This window comes from Protopterus annectens, chromosome 9.part0, assembly GCF_019279795.1.
Source record: "Protopterus annectens isolate FY-2018-M chromosome 9.part0, PAN1.0, whole genome shotgun sequence".
Classification (NCBI taxonomy): domain Eukaryota; kingdom Metazoa; phylum Chordata; order Ceratodontiformes; family Protopteridae; genus Protopterus; species Protopterus annectens.
In genome coordinates this window covers 814,714,785-814,727,868 of record NC_056743.1, presented here as the reverse complement: position 1 = coordinate 814,727,868, position 13,084 = coordinate 814,714,785, and the positions used below count along the sequence as shown (strand labels likewise).

At 42.7% G+C, this 13,084-nt stretch overlaps 1 protein-coding gene across 3 annotated transcripts in view; it reads left to right on the top strand.

Annotated features, from left to right (window-relative positions):
• Positions 1-13,084, top strand: part of DIP2B (disco interacting protein 2 homolog B) — a 2,678,679-nt gene that overhangs the window by 2,040,163 nt on the left and 625,432 nt on the right. The gene's annotated exons all lie outside the window — the stretch shown is intronic.

Sequence of the window (13,084 nt, the reverse complement as noted above, 5' to 3'; positions counted from 1 at the left end):
CTTCCCCTTGGAGCCTCAGCCTTGGTGAGCTCGGCTCCGACATCTGCCTCGGAACCTTCCCTTTCAGTGGGCCCGGGAGTCCCGGTTTCTTCGGAACGGGCTCTCTCGGATCTCCCTGGGAGGGGGGCCTTCGAGGTGATGAAGAGTGTGCTGGCCACTGGGCTCAGCCAGCAGTCTATTCCCTTAGCTCCTCCCTCTACAGTGCCCGTCGATATCTCTTCCATCTCTCTTGCTCCCGGACCCAGAGATCCACCTCCTCAGGTTTCCCCACTGGGAATATCCCCCTCTTCCGAGGATTCTCCTGACCAGTCAGGAGATCCTCCGCAAGAGGACTTGTAAGAGGAAACACCTAGACTCCCCTGAGTCTATCACTTCAGATACCGACTTAGATGAGTCGGAGGGATCCCCAAGATCCCCCTCTGAGGATGTCTCCTTTTCAGACATCCTAGAACTCCTAAAACAGAGGGGAAACTGGCCCTCCACAAATCCCTCTGAGGATGAGTCGGTATACCTAGAGGCGTTTGGATCTCGGCCCTCCACCTCCTGGGTGTCTCTGCCTTTCGACCCCCTTATGGAAGTTATTGCTCGAAAGGCTTGGGCTGCTCCTGACTCTGTAGAGCCAGTTCCTAGGAGGCTGTCTAAATTTATTACAGCCCCTTCGGAGAAGCAATTCCTTACGAAAGGTGTCCCTGTTGATGCCATGGTGGTGGCGGCTGCCACTAAGAAGGAACTTGCAGATCCTTCCGTACCAGTCCATCCTCCTAATAAGGATTCTAGGACCATGGATAGGTATGGCAAGCGGATATTCTCCTCAGCGACCTTTGCCATGCGCTCGCTGAACTACTTATGTCACTTCACCAGACTCCAAAGGGACATCCTTAAGGAATTAGGTGAAGTAGTGCAGGATCCTACGGCTGCAGGGGCTCAAGAGAAAATTGCTTCTCAGCTAGGAATCCTTAATTCTATAGCTACCTCCTCCATGCGACTGATATCATATGCAGCAGATGGAGCGAGTAGAGCCGCAGGTACAGGGGTGGCTCTTAGATGTCAATCCTGGATGCGGCTCTGTAATTTTGCAGATCCCTTTAAGGCCTCCTTCACAAACTCTCCCTTTGACGGGTCAGCATTGTTTGGCCCTCAAGTGAAGGATACATTGACCAGGTGTGAGCAGGACGGCAAGTCTCTTTCTGCCGTAGGGGTCCGTTTTTCCACCCCTTCTAGACCTTACCCCAAAGGACAGAAGGGTGGAAAGATGTGGTTCCGCAAATCCCAGGGAGTCACGCCGGATACACGTGGTCAGTTTACCCCTAGAGGCAGAGGGGGTAATAATAACAGACGCCGCTCTAGAGGCAGAGGGGGTCCACAAAATCAGGGAAGCAGAGTGCCTCTCTCTGCCAAGCCCTTCCAGCATCCCTGAGATGTTGCCCGACTGTCCATCCTTGGAGGCAGTCGGGGGAAGACTATCGCTGTACCCAGAAGCCTGGCGTTCCCTCTCTCAAGACAGATGGGTACAGTCGATTATATCCGAGGGTTACAAAATTCCTTTCGAGGAAAGTCCTTTCTCTCACAAAAATTCCCTTCCAGATGTACCACCCGGTCTAAGGGAAGTTGCAGAGTTAGAAGTATTAAAACTTCTACAAAAAAGAGCCATTCAGCCAGTTACAACAGACCATTCAGAGCCCGGAATCTACTCAAGATTCTTTTTGGTCCCCAAAAAGACGGGAGACTGGAGACCAATACTGGATCTCAGCAGACTCAACAAGTCTGTGAGAAAGACAAGATTCCAGATGGTCACACTTCAATCAATTTTGCCCTTCCTAGAGAAGGACAACTGGATATGCTCAATAGATCTTCAGGATGCGTACTGTCACATAAAAATTCACAGACGCTCCAGAAGATTTCTCCGCTTTCGGCTGGGGTCCAGTCATTTTCAATTCAGAGCCCTGCCCTTTGATCTCACTACAGCCCCCAGAGTGTTCACCAAATGTATGGCAGTGGTCACGGCTCACCTGAGGCGTCAAGGATTCCAGGTTTTTCCGTATCTCGACGACTGGCTCCTTTCAGCCACCACCAGGCATCAACTTCTTCAAGCCAGGGATTATACACTAAATCTCTGCACTCGATTAGGAATTTCGATAAACTACGAAAAATCCTCCTTATTGCCCTGCCAGTCTATTACCTTCATAGGCGCAAACTTAAATACTGTTCGGATGTCAGCAACCCTCACAGACCAAAGAATTTCAGATATACAAAGTCACGTGAGGATCATCCTTGCCAGCAAAAAGGTGCAAGCCAGAATGGTTCTGAAGGTGTTGGGACTCATGGCTGCGGCTATTACCCTTCTTCCCCTGGCCCGCTTCTACATGCGTCTGCTTCAGTGGATGTTGTTCACTCAGTGGTCTTATCAACAACTTCCAATGTGTCACCAAATCCTGGTGACACAAAATTGCAAGAATCATCTTTCATGGTGGATTACTTCCCCCCAGATTCACCAAGGCAGACCCTTTGTATCCCCGGCCCCGGTAGCCACTGTCACTCCGGACGCCTCCCTGATCGGGTGGGGGGGTCATTGTCAGGGCAGGATGGTTCATGGGACGTGGCAACCGTTCGAATACCACCTGCACATAAATGTCCTAGAGATGAGAGCAGTGCTTTTAACGTTGCAAGCCCTCAACGACTTTCTTCCCTTGGGAACAATTGCAGTTCGCACAGACAACATGTCTGTAGTATGGTATATCAACAAACAGGGCGGAACCAAGTCCTACCCCTTGTGTCGAGAAGCTCTCAGACTTTGGCAATGGGCGATCTCCTCTCATCGGTTTCTGGTTGCAACGCATATCCCTGGGAAAACCAACATTCTAGCGGACAGATTGAGCAGAGCTATTCTCATGCCTCACGAGTGGTCTCTCAATCTATTGTGGAGGAGATTTTTCTAGAATGGGGCCGCCCATGTTGCGATCTTTTTGCTACTCCCCAAAACAGCAAATGCCCAGACTTCTTTTCTCTCTTCCCACTTCCAGGCCATCCCCCCAGAGACGCTCTAACCCAGGATTGGCCCCAGGGACTTCTTTATGCCTTTCCTCCCTTTCCGCTGATTCCACAAGTACTCCAGAAAGCCACCGTTTTGAGAGCCAAGATGATTCTCATTGCTCCCTATTGGCCTCGACAGATTTGGTTCCCGTTCCTCCATCGTCACCTTTTGGTGCAGCCGTGGCATCTGGACCCAGTACCAGACCTTCTGATTCACCAATCGGGTCAGCTGCACCGGTCTATCCCTTCTCTCAACCTCACAGCTTGGTTGCTCCACTTCCTTCCTTAGCCAGGCTTCCTATGATCTCTAATCCCGTTAGGGATATCATAGTGGCTTCCCTAAAATCCTCTACTAGAAGGATTTATACCAGCAAATGGAAACGCTTCTCTTGTTGGGCAAAAGCCAAAAATATTGATCCTTTTACTGCCCCTGTTCAAGCAGTCTTGGATTTCTTAGCGGAAATCTTTCAGGCGGGCTCTTCATCTTCCACTGTCAAAGTTCAGTTGGCTGCTATCTCAAACTTTCATGTTGGGTTTGCAGATCACAACATTATGTCCCACAGGCTTTGTAGAGCTTTTCTAAAAGGAATTTTTCTCCTGAAATCTCCAGTCAGGAGTCCTCCTCCTCAATGGGACCTAAATCTAGTGCTGACATCCTTGATTCTTCCTCCCTTTGAGCCAGCTGTTTCATGTTCCCTGAAATTTCTGTCATGGAAAACACTCTTCCTTGTTGCTATTACCTCGGCAAGGAGAGTGTCTGAACTTCATGCTCTCTCTGTTCGTCCCCCTTATTTGGTCTTCCACAAAGACAGGGTATCCTTGAGAACTAATCCAACCTTTTTGCCTAAGGTGGCCTCCAAAAATAATTTGAATCAATCTATTGACCTCCCTGTATTTTTCCCTAATTACTCAAACAGATCGGAACAGAAATTACATTATCTTGATGTTCACCGCCAACTCAGATATTATTTGGACAGAACAAAACAATTCAGGAAATCCGATCAGCTCTTTCTTTCTTATGCTGATAACAAGAAAGGCCTTCCTGTCTCCAAAGTGACCTTATCTAGATGGCTTTCTTCTGTCATCTCTGAAATCTATCGACTCAGGGGAAAACAGCTGTGCTCGAAACCTAAAGCTCATTCAACCAGAAGCTTAGCCACTTCCACAGCCTTTCAGGCTAGACTTCCATTAGACACTATTTGTGCAGCAGCCACTTGGGCCACTCCTCATATCTTTGTTTCTCATTACAAATTGGATTTGGCCTCCAGGGATAGAGCCAGTTTTGGCTCTACAGTTCTCAAGAGTCTGTTCCATTGAGCCACCCAGGATAGAGGTGCTAGGGACGCGGTCCCATCAAGCAAGAATGAAGGCGAGATTGACAACTTAACATTGAGAAGTTATGTACCTACCATAACGTTCCATGTTAGTTGCCTTCTCTCGCCTTCTTTCTTGCGACCCACCCTCCTGCCCCCTGGCCTGGACAGACCCTTTTTCTCCCTACATGGAAGAATGCTTCTTAAGACCAGACAGTTCTGATCTTCCTACCCATCCTTCAGGTTTTTCTGCCTTTCTTTCTTTCTTCCTTCTGGGAAGTTTTTATGCTAGGTGTTATTGCCTATAGAAAACAAACGAGATCTGGGTACTTACCGCCTTGCATCATGGGATATGGGGCTGCCTCGAGCTGGTAAAAGTGACTCTCGAGCTTAGCAAAGTGCCGAGTCGGAGCCAAGGATTGGCTCCGAACCCATCAAGCAAGAAAGAAGGCGAGAGAAGACAACTAACATGGAACGTTATGGTAGGTACATAACTTCTCATTTTCTAAAACTGGATCTCTGCATAAGCCAGTGGTTTAAAAAAATAAACTGTAACATGGTTGCTGTCTTTCTAATTTCTAATTTACTTATATTTTCTTTCTGAATGTGGTTTGTTTTCCCACATTGGATATGATTCTGACACTGAGGATACTGTCTTCTCTAATTTCTCCTCTGAGATCATCTCTTTTGGAGAATTCCTTACCAGGATGAAGGATTTCTTCACACGAGACTTTAGAGAAGCACCTAAGGCCCAGAAAAGATATTTTGATTTTTTTTTTGGGGGGGGGGGGGCTAAATGCTCCAAAAACAGTGGTCTTTCCTCCTATTCTAGGGGCATTGGAGGATGATTTCATATCAGCCTCTCAGGAACCTGACTGTTGGCTTCCTGCATTTAAGATTCTAGATAAGTTCTGCAGGGTGCAGGAGACTCACAAGTACATGCATAAGAATCCAGTGACAGATCTGGTTTTAGTGTCCATCGATTCAGAAAAAGGTTCCACGTTGCTTCCTGCTGCTAACACTTGTTCAAAATGACAAGGAAAGGAGAGCTTTGGACAGATTTGGGATAATTGTCAGTAACTCTGCTTCTCTGTCATTCAGAACTGTTAACTGCTAGACATGCATGATCAAGTTCCAGATGGCTCTCCTGGACCACAAGGAAGAGAAGACTGACGTGATGTCTGATGCTGGTCTGAGGGCTGAATTTTTGGAGCTTACATGGACTGCTTGTCGGCTAGCAAAACACTCCATTAAGTGTGGTTATGATACTGTGAATGCAACACCAGTGGCAACAGCTATAGGTTCTGTGATTAGGAGACCTGCCGGGCTGAGGCTACAGAACCTGCAAAAAGATGTCAGAACACATCACTTTAATGTCCTTCCTGATAAGGATTTGCAGTTTGGGAGTTTTAAGAAGTTTTTAAGAGAATGGAGGAAAAAGGTAAGATTGTGGAGGGTGTTAAGCAACTGTTTAACCCACTCATGATATGATGTGACAGAAATTACACTTGCAAGCCTGTCTCCTGTTACTGCACACAAGGGAATTATTACCAGTAGAATAGAAAGAAATGCCAGTTTAAGAAAAGATAGCAGGGCGACAGTAAAGCAAAACCTGGGAAGTGGGCCTCAGAACTTGTCCTCTAACAGGAAGTAGCCATGAGTATGTGTCTTTCCTCTAATCCCCTTGACCCCCTACCTACTCATTCCATCCAGCAGAGTGGTAGACAGTCTGTTTTTATGTTTCTCCTAGATCCTTAAGATTTTCTGGGTAGGGTACAGAATACATTGGAAAAAGATTTCGCACATGGCAAAAATCACTTGTGTCCCAAAAATATCAAAAACATTAAATACAGCCTATCATTGCAGATCTCTTAATGTAAGAAGTCATAAAGACAATTCCCCTCCAAGAGCAAAGAACCAGGTTTTATTCCAGGCTTTTTCTTGTCCCATTTAAGGAAGGCATCTGGAGATCCAGCCTTGATCTGTCAAGTTTAAACACCTTAGTAAAGGTAACAGCATTCATGATGTTGGTCCTCCAGACACTGTTATCTCTCCTGTATCTTGGAGCTCTGATGGTCACTGTTGATTAAAAAAATGCTTACCTTAATATTCCAGTTCACAAGACCACAGATGGTACCTCATATTCTTTGCAGGGGTCTGTCTTTATCAGTTTACCCTGTTGCATTTTGGTCTATATATAACATTATGCATTTTTACAATATGGCTGACAGCATTAATTACCATTTGTAGGATCATGGGTTTTATATATTCCTATGTTAGGACAGCTGCCTCATTTAAGAATCTCTGCTGGAGGAGATAGCAAGGGCCTTAAAGTTTACTTTGGCTTTCCTCCACTACCTGCTGAACCTTCAGAAATCAAGTCTTTTACTCTTTCATTGGGCAATGATCTTAGTATCTTGCCTTCCTTCTCAACAAGGTGGAATCCTACCAGTCATACTTCCACTTAGCAGCCTGGAAACAGACCACTGCAGGAAAGTATCTTGGAGCTGTGGAATACTTGGCATTGACATCCTCATGATACTATATGCCAGACTCCACATGCAACGGTTACATGTCTGATATTAACCTAGGCTGAGCACTCCCATCCTCTAGAGAAGGTAATTCCAGATATTCAAATGTAGGTCACTGTTGCAGTAGCCGAAGTTATATGGATTCTACCCTCACTGCATCAATACAGCTTTTTAAAGCCAAGGACACCTTCAGTATGCTCCAGTTATCAGGAGCTCGAGCAGATCTTCATAAAAAGATAGTGAAGTGTGAAAAGCTGTAGAGGTGTTTCTTCTGTGGCAAAAAAAAAAAAAAGACTGCGTCTTTGGCAGGCCATATGGAACTGTTGCTCAGCTAAAGATCGACCAGAAATGGGCAGATAAATCTTCATTGAAGAAAGCCTTTACACTATCTTTATTTTATTTTAGTTAGGAAACTGAAGTTTTGGGGACTGTCATTTTAGTTTTAAGGACCTTATGTATATGCTTCTGTGAACTTATTGTAGAGAAAAGTTTTTCTTTGGACTAAAATTTCACTTGGATTTGTTAAGTTTTGTGTTTTTGTTGCAGGATGCTATGCTTATGGAGGCTGTCAATGGTTTACTTACCTCAGAACTATTTATTCTGTACGTTACACTTAACCTACTCGTCCAGGTTCTGATTTTCACTTCTGATGTCCTTGGCTTACCTGTGGAGCAGTCTTCAATTTCTGTGGTAGTACCTTCCCTTGCATGCAGAAAATAAGAACATTGTTTTCAGATGTCAAGTCAGCTTCTATTCTGTATCAGCTGCTTTGGATGCTTGTTGTTCCTCCGGCAACCCCCCCCCCCAATCCTCTTGTTGTACCTTCCTTGACCACCAAAGACTGAGGGATAGCTCCGTCCTCTGCAGGTGTAGGGATGCCCTTGACAGATTGGGAAAAGCCACTTTTGCCAGTGTCAGGGGAAGATGCAGGTGAAATTTCTTCACTTAGCCTGGATAGAGAGTTGGAAACCATGACCAGTCTGCCTAGTATGAGTCTGTTTTCAAGGGAGCATGTGCTTAGAAAAAAATTAATTCTCCTGTGTCTATGGACAGGGCCAATTTACTGGAATTTGCCAAGGAAGTTAATGAAGCTTTTTATCTTTACCCTATTATTCTTCTGGCAAGAAAAGGAGAATGCTTCCTTCCCTTTCTGACAGGGCATTTCACTCAGAATAGCAGACATTGCAGGGGGTGGTTACACTTCAGGAAATTCTTTTCAGACCTCTGATTCTGAGGAAAGTATTTCACCAGGTGTTCCTACTGAAGGGATTTATTTCTCCAGCACTTTAAGATGAAAGAGGTTTTCAGTGTAATGAGAATGAAATTCCTGTGGCACAAAAATGTATTAAGATTTAGTACAGTTAGAGATGCCAAAAGCTGTGGCTATTCTTCCTGTTTTGCTTGATATAAAGAATGTTTTCTCATTGCTATACCTTACCTGATGGTCTGCTTCCTGCCCCCAGGAAATCTGAGAAGTTATAAAATGTACCCCTGTCAGGTTCATGTGTTAAAGATTTTATTGTAATCTTTTGAGAACATGCATAAGTATATGGTTAACTTTCCCTCTTCTGTGGTAACTAATTTGTTAAATGATTCTTTGACAGCTGTTTCTCATTTAAGAAGGCATATTTTCAAGTGTACCTAAGATGCTGCTAATGCTTCCTCTTGATCTGTGGCTTTTGGATCAATTTTGAGGATATTTCCTTAGCTTCATACTGAAAATCTTCCTGATAGTCATACATCTAATATTTTTAATTATTATTTGGATAAGCATGTTCTGTTTCACCCTCCTGCAGCTAAAGTGCTTTATACGTGTGATGAAAGGGGAAAAACTGATTCAAGGAATGTCCAAGATTTTTCAATCCCCCTTTTTCCGAACAAGTAGTAATTCTTCCTTCTTCACCTAGCATTCTAAAATTGAAGGAGCCAAAACCAGGGCTTTAAAAAGCAATGTAAAGGAATCATTAGAAAGAAAGGGAAAGCCTCAAATAATCAAGGACAGTCCCCTCAGTCAGCATGACTATCCACTTGCTCAGGCTCTTCACCCACTCTGGTAACTTTTCCATGTTTCTGAGTCTTCACCTTCCCTTATATCTTCAGATTGTCTCAGACAGCTGGGTTCTGAAGGTAATCCAACAAGGGTATAGTTTGCTTTGTGTGAATCCCTGGCCTCTTTCCAAGGGATTCACTCTTGTCCTGGGAACCAGATCTCTTTCCTACTATCCTGCAAAACGTGATGTTTCGTTGAGTCATTGAACCTGTGCACTCCAACCAACTAGGCAAAGGACCTTATTTGTTAACAAGATAAAATGATCCTGGAGGCCTGTACAAGATCTTTCTTTTCTAAACTTTTTTAAACACCTTTATTAAATTTTCACTTAAGACGTAGGCAAACATACATTAGCAGAAAAGAAAACTCCACTCGCGCAACCCGCATGCAAGGCCTTAACCTGGTCTTGACATTATTAGAACTTGTTGGTGGGATAGATTTGTGTCCCAAAGACTCCCTGTCTGTGGAATAGACTCCCTCTCCTGTCAAGCAGAATACCTCTCTAGCCCTCTTTAAGAGGAACCTGGACAACTGGATGGGAAACAGCAAATATACCCCTGGTATCCCTCTTGTGTCCCTGCTGGACAGGGGAAATGTGCTGACTTTGAAGGAACATGGGCAAAATTCTTGGCTAGGCTTATAAGGGCCTCCGGGGCCAATAGCCTAGTATCATCCTGTGAACAAACCATATTAACATTTTCCATTTACGTACATTGTATATCACACATGTTTTCTTTGTAGCTATCATCAGTTCAACATTACTTAAATTGCGGAAATCCTGCCTTCCTTGTAAACCTCACTCTTCCTCGTCCTGAACATTATTCTATGTGTACTGTTCCTACAATTTCCATTTAGTTCTATGCAATTTGCTCCTTCCCTTTTCTAAAATCCTTCTTCCAGTACTTTTATTTATTTTAAAACATTCAATACTTCAGATACAGTTGCTTTAGACTTTGATTCCATTTTCTAGTAATTGTTTTGGTAGTCAACAGAATTAAACTTAATGAGGCCTTGCTATGTCTTGGCAATTCATATCCTATTTCCCAGCTCAAAAGAATAATTTCCTTAGTTACAGCCATTTGGTCACACAGTATTTCTGACAAGAGTACTATGCAGGAATTTGGACTGCAGGTTAGGGATTGCCTTCCCTATCAGGGACTGATATCAGAGTATAGGCAAAGAGAAAGAAGTGGGGGGATCCTAAACGAAAGACCAGCATTGGTAGAGTTCTTAGAAGAATCCAGAACAGTGGCTGCCATTAAAAAATGAATAATTAGTTGAGCATATAAAATACTGCATGATAACTATAAGAATCAATCAGAGGAGGTTAGAAAGGATTGGGAGAGAGATTGGATAAGCAATTCACAAAGAAACAATAGGAGGATATATGTATGTCTCCCATATGTGCAACAAAATGTAGAAGATTTAGGATTTTTGCCCGGAAATGTTTACATAGATATTTCTATACCACAAGTAAACGCCAGAGAATTTTTCCTCAGGTAGACAGCAAATGTTGGAGGTGTGACAGGGAAGAAAGAGGTAATTGGAAATGTATTTTCTTTGGGGTTGCAGTGAATTGGTGGACTTTAAGGATTCACTGCGGGATGCACTGTCGGACATGCTGGGTGGGCAGATTGGTCTGACAAGGGAGATGATTTTTCTGAGCTATGATACAGAATTGGAATTGCCTAGACATGGTGCCTTGCTGTGTTTAATAATGGTGTCTGCCAAAAAAGCAGTTACTAGAAAATGGAAATCATAATCTAAACCAACTATATTAGAAGTATCAAATATAGTAACATAAATAAAACAAGTGGAATTGAGATCTTTAGAAAAGGGTAGGAGCAAACTACATAGGAAAAAATGGGAATTGTGGGAACAATACATGGGAGGAATGAGGTTTAAAAGGCAGCAGGACTTAAATGAGCTATATAATGTTTGACTGAAAAAGATTGTGTAGATTGTAAGTGATTATTTAATTATATGTTTGCAACTGGGAGTGTGTCAGTATGTTTTGTAATGTAAAATGCTGATTGTGTTGATGTGGTTTGTTTTCATTTATATAATTGTGTGATTGCCTATGTAGTAAGTGATGATTGAGTAACAATGTTTCTTTTTTAAAAAAAGAAGGAATTAAATACTTTTATCTAATGTTGCTTAGGTTATATGATATATAGCAATATATATGAAATATAATGTTTGCTATGTCGGTTATAGTTTGATTACTTTTATATAAATATAAATTTGCCTATGTCACAAGTGATAATTCAGTAAAGGTGTTTGGAAAAAGAGTACTGTGCAAGGAATTTTTAAAATCTGCCAACTCATTATACTCCTAAAACATGTGTTCCCAGTTGCCTCTTTCTTCACCATCACACCTATTACCTCTTTCTTCTCCATTACACCTCCAACATTTGCTATCTAACTGAGGAAAAATTCTTTGAAGTCTGCTTAGGGTATAAAAATACTTAAGCAGACATTTCCAAGCAAAGATCCTGAATCTTCTGGACTTTGTTGCATACATGGGAGCCATACATATATCCTTCCATTTTTCTTTTCTAAATTGCTTTCCAGTCTCTCTCCTATATCTTTTCTAACCTCTTGTGATTGATTCTTATAGTTATGCAGTATTTTAAATGCCCTACTAATTACCGTTTTAACAGCAACTTCTGTTCTATATTCAACTAAAAATATTCTACCAAAGCAGGTCTTTCACTTAAGATTCCCCTATCCATATTGTTTGCATATTTTATGATATCATTCGTTGGTAGGGAAGGCAGTCTGTAGCCTGCAGTCCAAACATCATCTTGGCCTTATCCCACTCTTCTTTTCTAAACTTTTTTGTCAAGATCCCAAAGTTCAAGACATTATCTTTTTAGTTTCTTGAACCCATACCTCTCAACCTCTTATAGCTAGAAGTCTGGATAAAGCCATAAATAATGGGTGGACAAAGGCCCAAAAATAGGGACACTTTTAAATATTGCTCTTACCGACTTAGAAAGTTGATAGAGTAACAGGTTTTGCATTAGCATGAATTTCTGAAGGGTATGAAGTCTAAAACTCAAATGTTTATTATTATTTTCTGACTTCAGCCCTCGGTGATTTGCCAGTGATTTGCCAGAAAACCACAGTTATATGAGAAACAGACCAAACTTATGAGGCAAAAATCTGGACGTTCTGCAAAAGTCTGTAGAGCTGAGAGGTGTGCTTGTACCTCTGATTCACCCTTTAGCTTTCATGGTAAAGGTGGATCTAAAGGATGCCTATCATCACATCCCCTTTGCAGAGTATTTTAGGCCTTTCTTAAGATTTGCTGTATCTGGTTTCTATTACCAGTTTTCTGTTTTACCATTTGATTGTCCACAGCACCAAGGATGTTCACAAAATGCCTAACTCCAGACATTGCTTAATGCAGACTTCAAGGCATTCACATTTCTCCATGTTTAGACAACTGTCTTTTTTCTTTGCAGATTCTATTTTTTAGCTGTTGAAGTCTTTAGTGACTGTTTAGGAATTTCTGCTTAGTCTGAGTTTTCAAATAAATTTTGTCTTTTCTCTCACCCCTTCTCACGGAATGATTTTCTTAGGATGTTTGCTGGCCTGTGCCTTGGGAAAGCCTTTCTTCCTCCAGACAAAATCAACTTATTTTAGCAGTTCTTTCTGAGTTTCTTCAGGCAAAACCATGCATCTGCAAGGGAGTTTCTCAGGATTCTGATCTGTATAGCATCAATGATTATCATTTTTCTTCTGGCGAAACTACATATGAGTAAAATACAGTGGTATCTCAGATCTGTCTGGGCTCCGTATCTACACCTGTCATCCTTTCAGATCCCAGTTTTGGAATTTGTAAAGAGAGAGATTGGATGGTGGGTGGACCAGATAGCTTGTATTCCAGGTCTTTCATTTTCCCTTCTGACCCTCCTGCAGTCAACCATCACAGACATTTCATACCTGGTGTGTGGGGAGCAGTTTCAATGGGGGTAAAAGTACAAGCTGTGTGGGATCCTGTAGACGGCAGAAGCACATAAATATGAGAGATGTGTTGGCAGTTATCAGTATTTTGAAGGTCTTGAATCATCTCTGATCCCCTAGACCTCTGCAGGTGTACACAGACAGCTCAGTAGTCATGTGATACAGGGATACCAGTTCTTACCCCTTTT